Source organism: Mus caroli, chromosome 7 (assembly GCF_900094665.2).
Source record: "Mus caroli chromosome 7, CAROLI_EIJ_v1.1, whole genome shotgun sequence".
In the NCBI taxonomy this organism is placed as follows: Eukaryota; Metazoa; Chordata; class Mammalia; order Rodentia; family Muridae; genus Mus; species Mus caroli.
Window position 1 is genome coordinate 113908930 of NC_034576.1, and position 16196 is coordinate 113925125.

At 47.5% G+C, this 16196-nt stretch overlaps 1 protein-coding gene across 1 annotated transcript in view; it reads right to left on the minus strand.

Annotated features, from left to right (window-relative positions):
• Galnt18 (polypeptide N-acetylgalactosaminyltransferase 18) overlaps positions 1-16196 on the minus strand; it is a 311123-nt gene that overhangs the window by 147027 nt on the left and 147900 nt on the right. The window lies entirely within an intron of this gene.

Consider the following 16196-nt stretch of genomic DNA (forward strand, 5'->3'; position numbering starts at 1 on the left):
GTTGTGAGCCTGACATGCCATGGCTCCAACACAGAACTGCAGCCTTTTCCAGTCTGTCTCTGCCAAGAATACTGGCCCAGTCTCCTATGTGAGCCTCTGCTTCTTCCCCAGTCTACACTCCAGCACCTACAGTCAGTCCTGCTCCAGCCTACATCCAGACCCTAGCTCTCTTTGCCCACCCATACATGGGACATTCAGACACAGGTGACAGCCATCTGCCATACATCTTGGAACTTCTTCCCGGACTCCTGGTGGCCTCAGGAAGGCAGCCTGCTCCAGGTTCAAAGGCTGATCGGGGTTTTCCAGCATCCTCGCAAGCCTTCTCACCTGGAATACTAGTCTTTTTGGATTTGTATGGTCAGAGATTCAGATTCTGTTCCACCACATACCAGCTGCAAGGCCACAGTAAGCACCAGCCTCCTGAAACCAACACCTTCCAAACAGAGATCACAGAGATCTGAGACCTGTGAGCATTGCATATAACCCATGAGACACTTAGGTGAGTCTGTCTCCCAGAGAGACACAATGAGAAGGAGGAAGAAGGAGGGTTTTTTTCAATCCCTCTTTGGTATCAAGTCACAGACCTAGCACAGCTGATGGGCCAAGACTTAAACTGGTGTCCTGGGGCAGATTGTCACGAAAAACCACTTAATGTAGTAACAGTAGGCAAAGATGTCCATCCCACTGTCCACTATGTCTTGAACATATGAGGTAGAGCCTGGGGCTAGATGGAGACCTGAGGACGCAGGCATAAGGACCAGGAGAGGCAGCTATAGGGCACCTGGTGGGTACTCTCAGCTACCTCTATGTAGCTAGTAGGTACATAACATGCTTAAAGTCACAGGATGGAGACAAGGCCAGGGTCTTCAGGTCTTCCAGGTCAGGGCACTTAGTGCTCCAAACAGACACCTCCTCTTGAGTCACCAAGTCTACTAAGAGTTGACCTGGGAGGAGGGACTTTGCCTGGCTACAGAGGGTGGCACCAAGCTCCCAGGCTCTCAGAACACACCAGAGGGCTTCAGAGACAGGAAACTGGCATGGCTAGAAGTGTTCCCCAGTTGTCACAGAGTGAAAGGAACTTAGGGAGCCTGTGCTAGGTGATGCTGGAGCAAGAGCAAGAGATGCGAGAGATGCATACAGTCAGAGGAACTCTTAGTCGCCCACTAGACTCCCAGAGAGTTAGCTTGAGTAACCTCTCCTTGAGGGGCGCCGACCACCCACTGGGTTGGAGGTATAACTCATTAACATTAGCCAAAAAAAAACCCAACAAAAAACCACTTACTACTCTCATGAGTCAGGGCTCTTTCCTAAGCATGCCCCCACATGACCCTTAATCTCAACTGACCGTCTTCAGAGAGAGACATAAAGACCACTAGATACATATCTGGGGTCATAAGGAAGACCATGGAAGTGCTGGGAGGCCTGCTCCTACCCTCACAGTTAATCCCCTTCTTTCCCCTCCCCCTGCATTTTATGACCTGTGGGTAACAGCAGGCTGGGACCCATAGGACAAGGTGAGTCATCATCTCATTACCAGGTTTTGTTTGTTTGCTTGCATGCTTTTTAAGAAACACAAAAGAAAACCCAGATCCATCAAGACAGTTAGGATCTACTGAGGGGCATGGTATGACTGATGCACACATTTCTAAGGGGTTTCAGGATATGGAATCAAGTCCAGTCACAGAATGTTCCACTCCAGAATGGGGTGCACCTGAGCATTCTCCCCACGAGGCCTGCCTGCGTGATCTTGAAGGTCTTCGTTATCTCTGTAAAGATGGATGACTTATTCACTCCAATGGGGGGCAGTAAAATCTAAATCAGTGAGCCAACTGAATCATATAATATTTAAAAGAAATGGAGTTTTATTGCTCTCAAATGCCTAAATGGATATTACCAAGTAAAATGAGATCAGTTAATGAAAAAATTATGATTCACAATTAGGCCTGTGCTGCATAATAATGTATTACAAACAGATTGAAGACAGAGGTTACAGCACTGTGTCCCTACCTTGTCACTTGGTATGGGTACAAATGATCGGGACCGTGAAGCCAGCATGCTCTTAAAGACGAAGTAGGGGCCTGGATGAGGGAGTAGTGATTCAGTTGATGAAGTGCTTGTTCTGCAAGCATGAGGGCTTGAATTTGATCCTGGTTTCTAAAGAGAACCAGGGTTGGTGGTGTGTACTGGAGAGGCAGAGACAGGCAGACCCTTGGTGCTCACTGCCCTGGCAATTTGGACTACCTAATCAGTTCCAGCCTACTGAGGGACTGTTTCAAACATACAAGGTAGATGGCACCTAAGGAGCAACACCCAACATTGTCATCTGGTCACCACACATGTGAAGGCACACCTGCACATACACACACCCCATGTGTGCACACATATACACACACAAGAGGAGCTAAAGAACCTAGGGAAGCAATATTTGTTTCACTCTTTATATTAAATATTAAGTTAGCATACAACATAGTGTGCTACATATTGACATTTTGTACATATATATCAGTCTACTTTGTTATTTATCCTCCTCCCCAAGTGCCCTCCTCCATCACACCTGCCCCCCTGCCTCTTGTTGGATTCCTGCCTCCACCAACAATCCACTGGTCTTTTGTGACACATGTATTCCAGGACCTTCTTCCCTCCCAAGATCACTTCTTCCTTTCCCATGGCCCCTTTCATGTCCTGAACATGCACATCACATATAAATTTAGGTCCAGACCCAGCATTTAAGAGGAACATGCCACATTTGTCTTTCTGAGTTTGGCTTATTTCACTTAACCTTGAGTTCCATCCACTTTCTTAAATGTGTTGTGATTTCATTGTTCTTTATGGTTGCATAAAATTCCAGTGTGTGTGTGTGTGTAATGTGTGTGTGTGTGTGTGTGTGTGTTTGTGCGTGCACGCTTTATGTCCACATGTGTTCAGTCTATCAAATGAGTGAACAGAGCAGTAGCAAAAAATCCTTGGAGGAGTCAGAAGGCTACTGCTTGCCTGCTAGGAATTTCCAGAATCTTTCTGGGGCAAAAGGGAAGTGGAGCCTGCTGGCAGGTAGGGGTGTGTAGCAGGGAAGACCATGAAGGGGCTTGTGTGTGGTCAGTTCTTATCTAGTACACAAACCAGTGACTATGTACCTGTATAACACACTTCTCAGGTGGCTCCATGGAATTTGGTCACTGCTAGACAATCACCCCTAGATCATAGGGTGGCCTGGTAGGTCTCTTGTGCCTGAGAATCATCTAATGTTTCCAGAACAGGACACTTTATAGAGTTGTTACAGTGGAAACATGGAGACAGTGCCCGAAGGAGGCTGTGTCTCTTCTTTCTCTTCTGTCCCTACCTCCTTCCGCCTCTACATTCTTTTCTCCTCTTCCCTCTTTTCCTCCTCTCCCCCATCTCTTCTGCCCCCTCCCTTCTTCCCTCACCCTAAAGAGTTCAGAAGCAAAAGGAACCCAATAATGACTTCTAAAATTCTTCCTCCCAGAAGGTAGGTACAGAGGGCAAAATGGTAGGCAAATCCAGTGTCTAAAGAAAATTGAGCCAAGTTATCTTTGGGGAGTGTTCTATCAAACTATAGTCAGCAAGGCCTGGGGAATGCAAGCTAGGCACCCTCTTTCCTTCCTGGCCCCAGCTCTTTATTGTGACATCTGTCCTTTCTGAGTCTCCTCAGTCCCCCAGGTGCTTGCTACAGGGCCCTCAACAGCTCCTGGAGGAGGACTCCCTGGGGGGACACTAGTCACCTACTGAAGGTGCTATTAATGTGTCTGTACATGGCATTCTGCACATTAATGGGAACTGAAAATGACCTGGGGCTCATGTTTGACATTTCCAGGGACCCAAGGACCTGTCATCCCTGCTTATATCTCCAGAATGTCCTTTTGAGTCAGCATCTACCAGCTCCATCTTGGCTAGGATCACCCAGAGGAGCCACTGGTGACTGCTTCCCTCTGATGCTGGGATTCAGAATTCTCTGAGTCCTGCATACTAAAGCTACTGAACCTCTTCATCAATTAAAAAAAAGCTATTATTTTTAATTTAATGTATTTGTATATGTGTTTAAAATATGCATCCACGTGTGTGTATGTGAACATGAGTGTATGTGGAGGCCATTGGAAGACTTTAGGTGTTCTGCTATCTGTCTGCCCAACCCCCTTGAGACAGGGTCTCTCACTGAACTTGGATCTAAGCTTATGGCTGGCTAGCCCCAGCAGTTCCATCCCTGCCTCTCACAGTGCTGAGGCCATTAGTATGTATGACCATGAACGATTTCTTTTGTGGGTTCTGGGGGGGGGGTCTGAACTCAGGTCTTCATGTTTGCACAACAAGCATTCTTATCCCCTGAGCCATCTCCTCAGCCCACAACACGCACTGAAACAGCTTTATTCTGTGTTAAGCCAGCTGTTGAATAATAAAATATAAAGATGAGACAGACATGTTCTCTGTGCTCGTGGGACTTAGTGAAAGGGTAACATGGAAAATGTGATCAGTGCTCTGCTGAGAGTATATAACATGCCATCAGGTCCCTGGAGGAGAAGTGGGGGATGGGAACAGTTTCCAAGATGTGAAAGTACTTGGGTTAGAGCACAAAGAGCAAGGGAAACCCACAGGATCCCTTCAGGAAAGAATCCAGAGGAGGGCACAGCAAGAGCCAAGAAGAATAAAGAAAGCATGGTGCTGAGCTGAGGGCCTGGGACAGATGCTTCACCATATGCAACCCAAAAGCAGATAGTGGGATGCTGCGTTGGACACTAAGGAGCTTGGTGCAGAGCTTCCTCCCTCCCTCTTGAGCACAGCCCTATCTGCATGTTGTGCACCAGGACCCACTTAGGCAGCTACTCAGTGGACCTATGCTCTTGTGGACCAACTGGTAAGCTGTAGGCATACCTTCACAGGGTAAAGAGTTGATGCTCAGATTCCCTGTGGATGTCCTTCCTCTCCCCACTGCTTTGGGCTCTTTCTCAGAAGCCTTCAGACTTCTTGGCCAAGCAGTGATTTGGATATATACCTGGCCTAGCTGGGAGCCCCTGGGTCCTGCTCTATGCTAAGCCAGCCCCTCTGTAGTATGGTTAGAGCCAGTGGCTCTGCAGGATCTTGGCAAGTTTGTACATTGCCGGCTTGCTTCGTGAGACAGGGTTTTACCAGGCAGCCCTGGGCAGCCTGACACTCCAGATCCTCCTGCCTCCGCCTTCCAAATGCTGGGGTTCTAGACATGGACCATCACACACAATAGCAAGCACATTTTGAGGACCACTCTGCTCCTCCAATCCCTTCACACGCAGGCCTCTGTAAACAGAACGGCAGGGTTATGGAGTAGTTTCTCAGCTCATCAGTACATCCATGGTAAGGCCATTTCCTCATTGTATATGTCCTGTTTTCTAGAATGTTCCAGATGTTACAGCACATCAAGGATACTATATAAGAGCTACAACCTCAGAGCCTACCACCCACAAAGAAGAGTGGAGTCTTGCAGAGCCATCCTAACCACCTCCACATTGGTTCTATGAGGCAAGAGAGAAGTGGGGAAGGGGAGCTTGCAAGGCTTTGAACCTAGGATAATCTGACAAGCACTGAGAACACAGGTGGAGGCCCTGCTGAGCCTTGTAAAGCTGGCTTTGCAGGGAGGTCCTGGCTCAGGACAGAGTGACAAGATTGGATCTCTGAGTGGTGTGATGCATACCTTGAAGAGATGCCCAGCCCTGACCTCTTCTGCTTGTACCTTTTCTTTAAGATTGCATCCCTGAAGACCCTCAGGGTGGGAAGCCAAGACATTTTCCTGCTCTTGCCATAGCTGGAAGAGGAAATTCAGAGGCAGGTTTCTGGAGAGGTTGCAAAAGAGCTTGTAGCCCAAACCTCCTCTAAAGCAGAACTCAATACTCATCTCTGCTGGCCTAGGGGTCACAGTACATAACTGCTGCTGAAGGTCAGAGTGGTTTGGGGTTGGACACTGTAGCTGAAGAGGCAGACAACGCTACCACGTGGGATGTGACTTACACCAAGTGCACACCGGTTGCCACCCAGACTGGACTGCATGCTCTCATTCCTTGTGGTTTTGCTCCATGATTGGTGTCTCTCTCACAAGCAGAGCAGACACTACTATGGCTCTGAGAGCCAGTGAGCAGTGGCCAGCTATGCCCAGAGGCCAAATTCATTGCTATTTCTATTCATTTTCAGACCCTGTTTAGAGTTGTGGCCTTTGGGGCCTTGGTGACAAGATCCAGACTCAGGAGCAACAAGTAGCCAAAATTCTGAGGACATACTTCCCCAGACATCGAGTCCTTGTGTCTGAAGCTCAGCTGGAGGACACATGATGCTGTCTCCTCTTTCTTCCCCTAGACATCTCTTGAGACCCCTCTCTCTGTCCTCCTGAGCCTGCTGTTCACAACACCTGAGCAAGACCTAAAGACCACTCAAGTCTCTGTTTATTTCCCTTGCGAATGGGAGCTACATGCCAAGGTGCTGTGACCCCAGATTTCAGAAAAATGAAACCTGGGGCTGGAGAGGTGGTGGCTCAGTAGTTAGGAACACATGTTGATTTTTCCAGAAGGCTCAAGTTCGGTTCCCAGCATCTATATTAAGGGGCTCACAAATGTCTCTAACGCCAGCTCCAGGAGATCTGATGCCCTCTTCTGTGAGCACACATGTGACATATGCTCACACAGACACATTAACACCACCCCCACCCTTATAGGTGAACACGAAGCATCAGATAAAAGCAAAGATGACACTGGGCATCTTGGGTATAAATCTTAAAGCAGGTTTTCTTTACAACTTTCCTGAGATAAAATCTACATACCACAATTTCATCCTGCTTAATGTCTAATTCAGTGATTTTTTTTTTAAGAAAATGTCTTCCTTAGTTCCTAAGATGCCTCTGTGCATGCCTTATTTGGAATTAAAAAGCAAGGGGATAATTGAATGTCCAGAAACAAACAAACAGCTCAGCAGCTTTCAGGGAAGTCCTATGTGCTGCCTTCCTGCCAGCAACAATTGACCAGTTTTCCTTAAGAACCTTGATGCTGGGCCTTTCCAGGGAAACCCAGACTGGGTTTATAGTTCTTTACAGCACCACCCATGAGCTGGACTTCATGAGCTACCCAAGGAGAAGTAACATGTGTGGTCAATGTCTACTGTGTAGCATCCCTGTTCCATAGCCCCAGCCTGGGATGCAGTCTTCTCTCCCTCCTCCTAACACCCAGACTCCAGGGTCAACTCCTAGCCTTGTCCTGGTCCTAGATGAAGCAAGGTTTTGAAACCTGTAGCTATAAGATCTCACATTCCTTAGCCTAGAATTCTTGAAATGGCATGTGGTCTCACTGAACTATGATCAAGGTGTAGACAGGCCTTTTCTCCCTGGGGGCTCTGAGAGAATCTATTTCCTACTTTTTCCAGACTCTCTGGGTTCCAAGCCTGTGGCTTATACTCCTTCCTCAGAGCAGCAAGGCTTCATCAGCACAACACACTGGCCTCCTCTGCTTTCTGCTTCTCCACTCCATCAGAACCCTACAGTCATCGGGAATGTGGTCTGCTCAGGTTGCTTCCAAGTTTAAGGTCAGCTGGATTAAGCACTACACTTTCATCTGCAGCCTGACTTCTCCTTTTCATTGAGACTGGGATATCCATAAATTTCAGGTCGATTTCTGGATGGCCATTATTCAGCTGACAGTCAGAGCTCAGCTGCTTGGCCCTCACCTCCCTCCACTATAGAAAGGAGATTTGAAGACTTGTCCCAGGAGAGCATTGAGGCAAGGAGCTCTAGATGAGTCCATTGCTTCCTCCACCCTGATATCTACACTGACTGCCCAGCGCAGTTGGCCAGGAGTTAGGCAGGGCTGCTGTCTGCAGGTAGGATGAGGTAGAGAAATCTGACCTTGCATCCTGGAAATAAACCATAAGGACATGAGGTCCAGCCCAATCAGGTGGGCTAGATGTCAGAGAGGATTGCCAGGCCTCAGTCGTGGTTCTTGGGAAAAGGCAGGGCTAGTATGTCAGGCAGCTATTGAATGGCAAGCCCATTCCAGGGGTGGGACAATGGCCTTTTCTAGCACATGGAGCCTGTACAGATTCCTGTCTGAGTCCTCCCAGCCTTAAGATTCTGGGGATTCTGTGGGATTCTGGATACAGGTATGGCTAAATTCACATCCAAGATGTCTGGTACAGGTAGGGGCAACCAACACTTGGTGTGTGTGCATACTCATAGACAGAAAAGCAGAGTGAACTAGAAATCGTGCACAACAAAGCTGCAGTGAAAAGGCCCAAGTTTTACCCTCGAAGCCTATAAAAAGTACATGCAAAAAAAAAAGTCTCATTTTAAGGAGTGGCGAATACATGTATCTTAGGAACTTGGATTTATGAGTGCCATTACTTACTTCTTTTAAAACCAGCCTTTACTCCTAGAATTCTGCCAGGGAGATATAATGAACTCTGAAGCACACACCATCACTCTCCTTCCTTGAGAGATGACAGCCAAGAACTGAACACCCAGACTCCTAAATATACACCTCACGTGCCCGCATAAAGCACCCAGTGTCCATGCATCAATTTCCTGAGATGAATTTGTTGGACACATCCTGCTGGCCTTTGAGGGCCACACTTTTCCTGATGGGGATTCACAGATACATCCATCTGTGGGAGAAAGGGATAGGCCCCATGTCAAATACTTTCTCAACACACTTCTCTCTGAAGTGCTGGGATATGCTGCAAAAGGGAAAGCTGTAGCCCTTGATACCCAGCCCCAGAGCCTCCCGTTCAGTAGGGCTGGTTATGAGAACCTGTATTCTATGCATTACAGGTGATGCTGAGGTTGTGGGTCCAGGGTCTCACTATGAAACCATGTGGTGACATGGAACAGGTAGGGAATGTTAGTGGGAACCATGGGCTGCTCTCTCATCCTGACTCTCAGCCCCATACTGGGCAAGGCTGATAGGCCATTCCCTTCTTTAGGCTTCTGTTTTCTCATCATAAACACAAGGTGATCCTGAGGCTCCTTCACCCCCTAACATGTTCCTGGCTCTAGATCATTTGAACCTTTAGCTCAGTCCCTCATGCCTAGAGAGGTAAATGGCTTGACTCAAGCCACAGAGCCAGGAAGTCGTGTAAACCAGGATGTCCCCATTCCTTGCTGCTCCCCCCCCCCCAAGTGCCAACTACTACAAGGAACAGACAAGAACACTCCAAGTTTCACAAAAATTCAACTTGAGCAGAAATATTTGGGACCTGTACTCTGACCAAAAACCCCACATCTGAACTTCTCAGTGTAGTTTGGTCTCAGTCACAGCCTTGTGAATCCGGGGTTCACTTACAGGTGCCCAGGTACCGAGCCAGGACAATTCAGGGACGAGCTGGCCATGGCTCCCAGCAGCTGTTGGCCACTGGACATCTCTTTATGACATTTCTCAGTCATAAATCTCCCAGCCCAGCAGCCATGGCTGTATTGCAGCAAGGAACAGATTTGTCAGTGACAGGCTTTGAAGCCACGTCAAAGCAGCCATCAAAGGAAATAGGCCATTTTCAAACAAAATCCATTTCTCAAGCATGACAGTAAAAAAAAATGTATTTATCACATGAAAGATGTGGAACCTGTATGGTGTCTCGGTGCTGTGTTAGTAATGCAATGTGCTCTCCATGAAACATGTACAAACCCGTTATGCCTGTGATTTTTGAAGGGCGTAAGAGGGTGGGGGTGGGTGAGTCCTTTTCCTCTAGCAAATTCTTAAATTCCCTAACCTGGCCATGCTACCTGGGTTTCAGAGGCTGAGGAAGGAAACAGACACAGTCTACAGCCAGACAGGTTCAGCAAAGGACTGGACAAAGGATCTGTGCATGTCCGGGATGCAGTGAATGGGCCCCGTGCTTATCTGCTTCTGTCAGCTGTGGGCTTTGAAGAGCATCTGTGTTGATACCATGTGCACCAAGTCAGACAAGGCTCCTGCACCGAGTCTCAGGATTATCCACACTCCATAATGAAGGCTCTGCTCTCCAAGTGTGTTCCACACCCCTCTCTGTGTGCACACATGTGCAGGAGAAGTGGGGGTGCTGTGTGCTTGTGTGCCTGCATATGGAGATCAAGCATCACTTGTAGGTGTCAATCCTTACTATGTGTTTTTAGACACAGCCTCTCACTGGCTTGGAACTTACCAAGTAGGCTAGGCTGGCTGTCCACCGAGCCCCAGGGATCATCTCCAGTGATGGAGACAAGCACACTACCACGTTCAACCTCTGAACATAGGTTATGGGGTTCAACCAACTGTCTCCATGCTTGCAGAGTAAGAGTTCTCCAGCTGACCCATCTCCACAGCCCTCCGAGGATATTTTCAAAGTATACAATAAAGCATCCCTGCCTGCCCCTCCCCCCTGCACACACTAAATCATCTGAGGGCAAATCGCCTATCTGTGAGGTCCAAGGTCTCCCAGATTCAGATCTAGGGATAAGGAGAAAGCCTGCAGACCTCATGCTCCCGCTCCGTGCCATGCTTCAAGGCTGGGGCTCTGCCCTTTGCGGGGGAGACATGGACTCAGGCTTCCTGTTCTTTACCTGGGGAGTGGCTCAGACAGTGGGAGAACTTGGCACACTGGTTAAGACCCAGTGGCTTGAGGTGCTTTTTCTGTGTACCCTTAGATAGACCAAAATAAGATCTATATGTTTAGGATTATAAATAGTATGGGGCCCATTTCCCTAGCTAAGAACCAGCAAGGTGTAGCTCTGCAGAATCAGGGTGGCCCAGAAATGAAAGGCAGGACCTCTGAGCCACTCTGCCTTGGTTTTGGAATGTGTCTTCACTCCTCACTAGCTGTGTAACCTGCCACAAGCCCCTAAACCTCTCTATGGTTCAGTTTTTAAGTATGGGAAATTTGGAATGGTTGTAAAACCTACTTCCTGTGGGGTTCCTGTAGGTAGTGTGTAATTTAGCAATAGAACTTTAACATTCTACCCGAGCACGCTTTGCCTGTTAAGTATTGTAACTTACTGGTCAAGTGCTGTGCTGAGAATTGAGGGTAGAATGGAAGCAGGTGGGGAGATTCTTTGAATGGCTACTTACTATCTGATCTTCCCCACAGCATCTGCCACTGAGTAATTTAGAATCCTAGGTAGCCCTCCATCCTTCTTAAGTAGATGGAATGAATCTACAACCTGCCAGTGCCCTGGGGTGAGAAGCCTTTCAAAGGGCTGCTTCTGATCCTAGACCCCATCTCTATCAAAGTCAGGAGTTAATGGGAACTCAGGGAAGCTCGTGGCTTTGGCAGCCCAGTGCCCCAGGATGGGATCCACTGTATCTAGACTAAACATGGAGGCTGGGGAGTTAGGTAGATAGGAAAATTATGACCTTCCTGCTGGGTAGTCCATTAAATATGCAGCTCAGGGCCACCAGGATAGTCCAGATTTTAAATCTCCCCCGGCAGCCTATGAGCTCAAGGCTTGATTGACACTCGGGGCATTCACCAAGTAGTGCTGAGGGCATTCAGATGGTGATGTTTTGTGTCAAAGACTTAAGTCTCTGAGAATTTTCCCTCTCTAGTACCTGTGGGACTCCAGCCCCTTCACCCATCCTCTCTTGCTTCCTAGCCACAATAAGAGTGGATCTGCTCTGCCATCCTCCCCAACTCGGTGAAACAGAAAAAAAAACACCCTCTTTCCTTGTAACTTGATTCTTTCTGGTATTTTATTACAGAAGTGATAAGCTAGCAAACACAGATCAGACCCTTCCTCCCTTACGTGCCTTTTGTCAGGAAATTCTGTTACAGCAACAAGAACATTGGATGCACTATATATGGCTAGATCTGAGACGTTCTAATTTGTTCTGGAATATTCTACTAAGAAAGATGAATGCTGGTTGTGCACTAGTAAACTAATTTCATGCCACATTGATAGGTAGTGACTGCATTTTGAAAACTACTGACCTAAATCAGAAAAACATTAAAATCTCTATCCTCTTTTTACATTTCTTGAAATTTATCAAATAACTATCGCCACTGTAAACACTAGCAGTAGCCATTTTGAATGCTACTACTCAAAGTGCACACGGCCTCTAACTGATGCTGACATTGCACGCCATTAGAGAAAGAGGATCTGCTACACAGGCAATAAATATATCTAGGGGAGTTATTTATTTATTTTTTATTTTTTTGGATAGCAATGCTGTCCAAGATGCCCTCGAACTTAGAATTCTTCTGTCTCAACCTCCTGTGTGCTGGTGGGATCATAGGAGAATGGCACTGTGCTCATCCCAGGGCAATAAGTGACTTGAGAGAGATTAGGGATCATTCTTTATTAGGACATTCCCAGATCCATAGGAGGTCCACCATGAAGACATCCACAGGTCCATGGAGGGCTCACCATAAAGACTTTCACAGACCTATGGAAGGTCCAGCTTTAAGGACACTCGCAGATCCATTGAAGACTTGACTGGTAGGCAGGACTTACAGGAGATTTCTAGAAAATTCAGAATGGAAACTGTCTTACCATCTGGGTGTCTGAGCCCTGCATAACAGCTACATGTGTCTTTGACTATAAAACATGGGAAATATATTTATTATCTCTGGATATAGGCAATGTGTTTATAGAACAGCATCTTCCTAAAGGATCTAAGGAAGCAGGATATAGGCATCCTTAGCTCCTCCCAGTCATGTATGCTATGTGGGCCAGGGATGGATAGAGGGCACTGCTGGGCCTCACTTACATGCAGACATCCATCTCAATATTCAGTGGTTTCAGTCCTGTAGCAACCTAATCTTGACCCAGCTTGTACCACTCAGCACCCCCAGGAGGAAACCTCCTTTCACAATGGCTTCTGGCTGTAGTTACCAAGCCATCTCCTTCACTGCCCTTCTATATGAAGAGGCAATATGACCAATACTTGTCTCCTAGCTCCAAGAACCTCTATGCTAATGTGACAACCAGATGAAGACTCAATAAAGGGAACCATCCTATCAGTAGAGCCAGCCCAAGTCCCAGCTAGAAGACACATACATACACAAGAAACACACACACACACACAGAGAGAGAGAGAGAGAGAGAGAGAGAGAGAGAGAGAGAGAGAGAGAGAGAGCATTTCTAAGCTAGAGCTGGACCCAGGCTCTCAACACGGCTTGATCTTTGAGTTAAATGGGGTACAAAACAACTAAGTATTGATGCCCACCACTGACCAAATCCTATCCTGAACAACAGGACCACCTTTCTGCGTTCAGTTTATTTATCTCCCCAAGTGACTCTAACATATGGCTGGGCTGAAGGCATCAATCTCCAACTCCAGCCTGTGTCTGAGAATAATCCAGTTCACAAGTTTGTTAATAATGTGGACCATCCCAGATATTCCTCCCATCACACAGGGTGGTTCCCACTACATGAGACAGGAGCAGCTCCTGTCTAATCTGCAGGACTCTGGGTCCACTGTCAACACCCCGAGTCCTAACAGCCATATCACCTGATCTGATATCACAACCTCCTTAGATATCATAAATGCTATTGTAGAAAAGTGCATTGCCTTCTCTCAGACAGAATAAGACGCTATCATTACCTTCCTTTCAGTAGCCTTTGGAATTTTAATAACTTGTAACTGCAAGGTCTATTTTCTTCACCTGAGTATCATGGCATTTTATCTCCCTCCTGGAGTATTTAAGTCTGCCCCTCCCCCTGCCTCCTCTCCAAGGCCAATACAGAAGGTTCTCAATTTTGTGTACAAAAGGGAAGCATGTGCCATTCCTGGGCTATCCTGGTCTCCATGTCCCCAGATACTCAGCACCTGCCCTCTTCCTTCCTGCCCTTCACGCTCTTACAAATAGCCAACTCTCAAGACCTGCTCTTTTCTCTCAGGTGTTTCTACAGAGCACACTCCGAGGAATGGGTGAGAAAGCCTGGGTCCAACCCTGCCTCTGCAAGAAGAAACCTGACCAGTTGAGGGACTGAGGAGCTTGGAGGCTCTTCATGGAGTTACTGCTCCCTTAAGTTACTTCAGGGAAGATTCTTGGGATGGGGGAAGTTTGAACTCAAGCCTCCAGAAATGTGCAGTGACCCTTCTAAAAAGGAACTCCTGGATCAATGAACAGTCTGTCCCCAGAGAATGTGACATACTCTGTAAGTGTGGAGGTGGATTATTGTAAGAGAGACAGAGATTCAAGTTCAACCATCTCCCAAACTCCAGAACCCTCCTCCCCTTCCAGTACAAGGTAGACAGGGGGATGGTGTGCTGCCAAAGAAGCAATTGTTGCTGCCTGACTATGCAGTGTCAGCAGAATGGGTTTTCTCAGCCACGCAGTGTTGAGAAGCTAAGTCTGGGGATATTATTTTGAGGACCACTGTAGCTGGGAAGAGCTGTCTGAGTCGCTATAAACACAAAGGAAGTGATGCTTCTTTATTGCCTTTGTGAAGATTTCAGACAGTGCAGGGCTAATGAAGGCCCTGAGCCACACTGCCCCGGACTCTGAAGGGACTTCAGAAGGAGAAGATGAAAGACAGGGGTACAGCCCTGACAACCTGGCCCTCATTAGAAGTAACTCTGATGCTTCCTGGCAGCAGGTAAGCTTCACAATGTACATTTATAGGCCAGCTCCTTCTCAGTGGCCCAGGAGTTTCCTAGGTAGCAAAGCCCTGGAAGACAGGACATCATTGATGAACAACATCTTTTCCCAGGTCAGAAATATGGGCACTTCAGATGCCTGATCACATCAGCTCCTCGGAGCCCTGGTCCAACCAGACACCAGTCAATTTCAAGAATCCATGTTGTGTGAGGATCCAGGAAGGTAGACGGCTTCAGATTTAGCAGAGCAGGGTTGAACTGGCAGCTTGCCACTCCCAATCTATGAGGCCGAGCAAGCTCCTGACACACTGGTTACTCATGCAGCAGGAACAGGATAAATGGAATGTCTACCCCGTAACAGTTGGGCAAAGGCAGTTATTTCTTGAACAGTGCTTAGCACTGCCTGAGCAGTGGTAGGTTTCTATCACCATTACAGCACTATAAAGCTTAAGACCCCAGTTCCTATATGGCACATGGAAGCCCAGCACACGAAAAGACAAGGCTAAGCAGCCAGATTCCCACCCTTGAGTCCCTGTCTACTGTCCTTTATGAGCTGCAGGCCTGGTAACATTTGTACAGACCTCAAAGCCCCTGGTTAGAGTAACATAATCATCCTGACACTGTCTGCAACAAAGCATTTGGGTGGGGTTTATTAAGTACCATCCTCGGGCCAGCACATCTGGAGACCTCTTGACTTGGTGCAAGAGAAGCCTGCCCAGACTGTATGCACTATAGCACAACTACACCAAGGGCAGATAATATCATACCAAGGTCCCTCCTCTAGAGCAGCTCAGAATCCTGCTAAGCACTATTCATGATATAACTGGCTTTGCCCAACTGTTATGGGTTAGACATAACCATTTCTCCAGTTTCTGCTGCTTGAATAACCAGTGGGTCAGGAGGTTCCTTGCCCAGCCTCACAGCTTATGAGTAGCAAGCTGCCAGTTCAATGTTGGTCTGCTAAATCTGGAGCCTTCCACCTTCCTGGATCCCCACACAAAGTGCACTGTAGTGACTGCTGTCTGGTTAGACCAGAGCTCTGAGGAGCTGTTGTAGCTAGGACCAAGGGGGTGTGCAAGGTCATTCAAAGCTCATTTGCAAACTCACCTGAGCAGGGACAGAAAGGATATCCCACCTGCTGCCCTCAGTGTTGCTGAGAGGAGGAAGTCTTTCTCAATGCACCATGCAGATGCCTAAGGATGGGATAGAGCAGGCTTTCCCGAAGGGTCCCATCATCCAGAGCTTATCTTTGTCTGTCGCTGTACTAGGCTTTGTCAGTGTCTAGCCTCTGGCTTATTTTCTGTTGTATCCATGAGAAAAATGATTGTGGGCTCTATGGGGAAAGTGGGAGTTACAGGGTGAATTGTGCCTTCCTCATCCTTGGGGCCACCATATCACATCATCTAGAAATGACTCCATACACCCTGATGACTTGATATGCTGACGTTAACCAAGATAGTGCTTTTAAAGGCTATGCATAGCTCGGGGCTTAATGTGAAAAGAGACAGTGCTTATAGACCACTGTCTTTCTCACAGTTACTATAACTAAACACCAAAGATTGGGTGATTCGTAAAGAGCAAGTGTCTCTTTTGTTTATGGAAGTTTGCTCAAGAACATCACATGGGAGAAAAGCACCGGGGTAGCTAGGACGCAGGGTTGGCTGACACTCGCCAGCTACCCACAACACC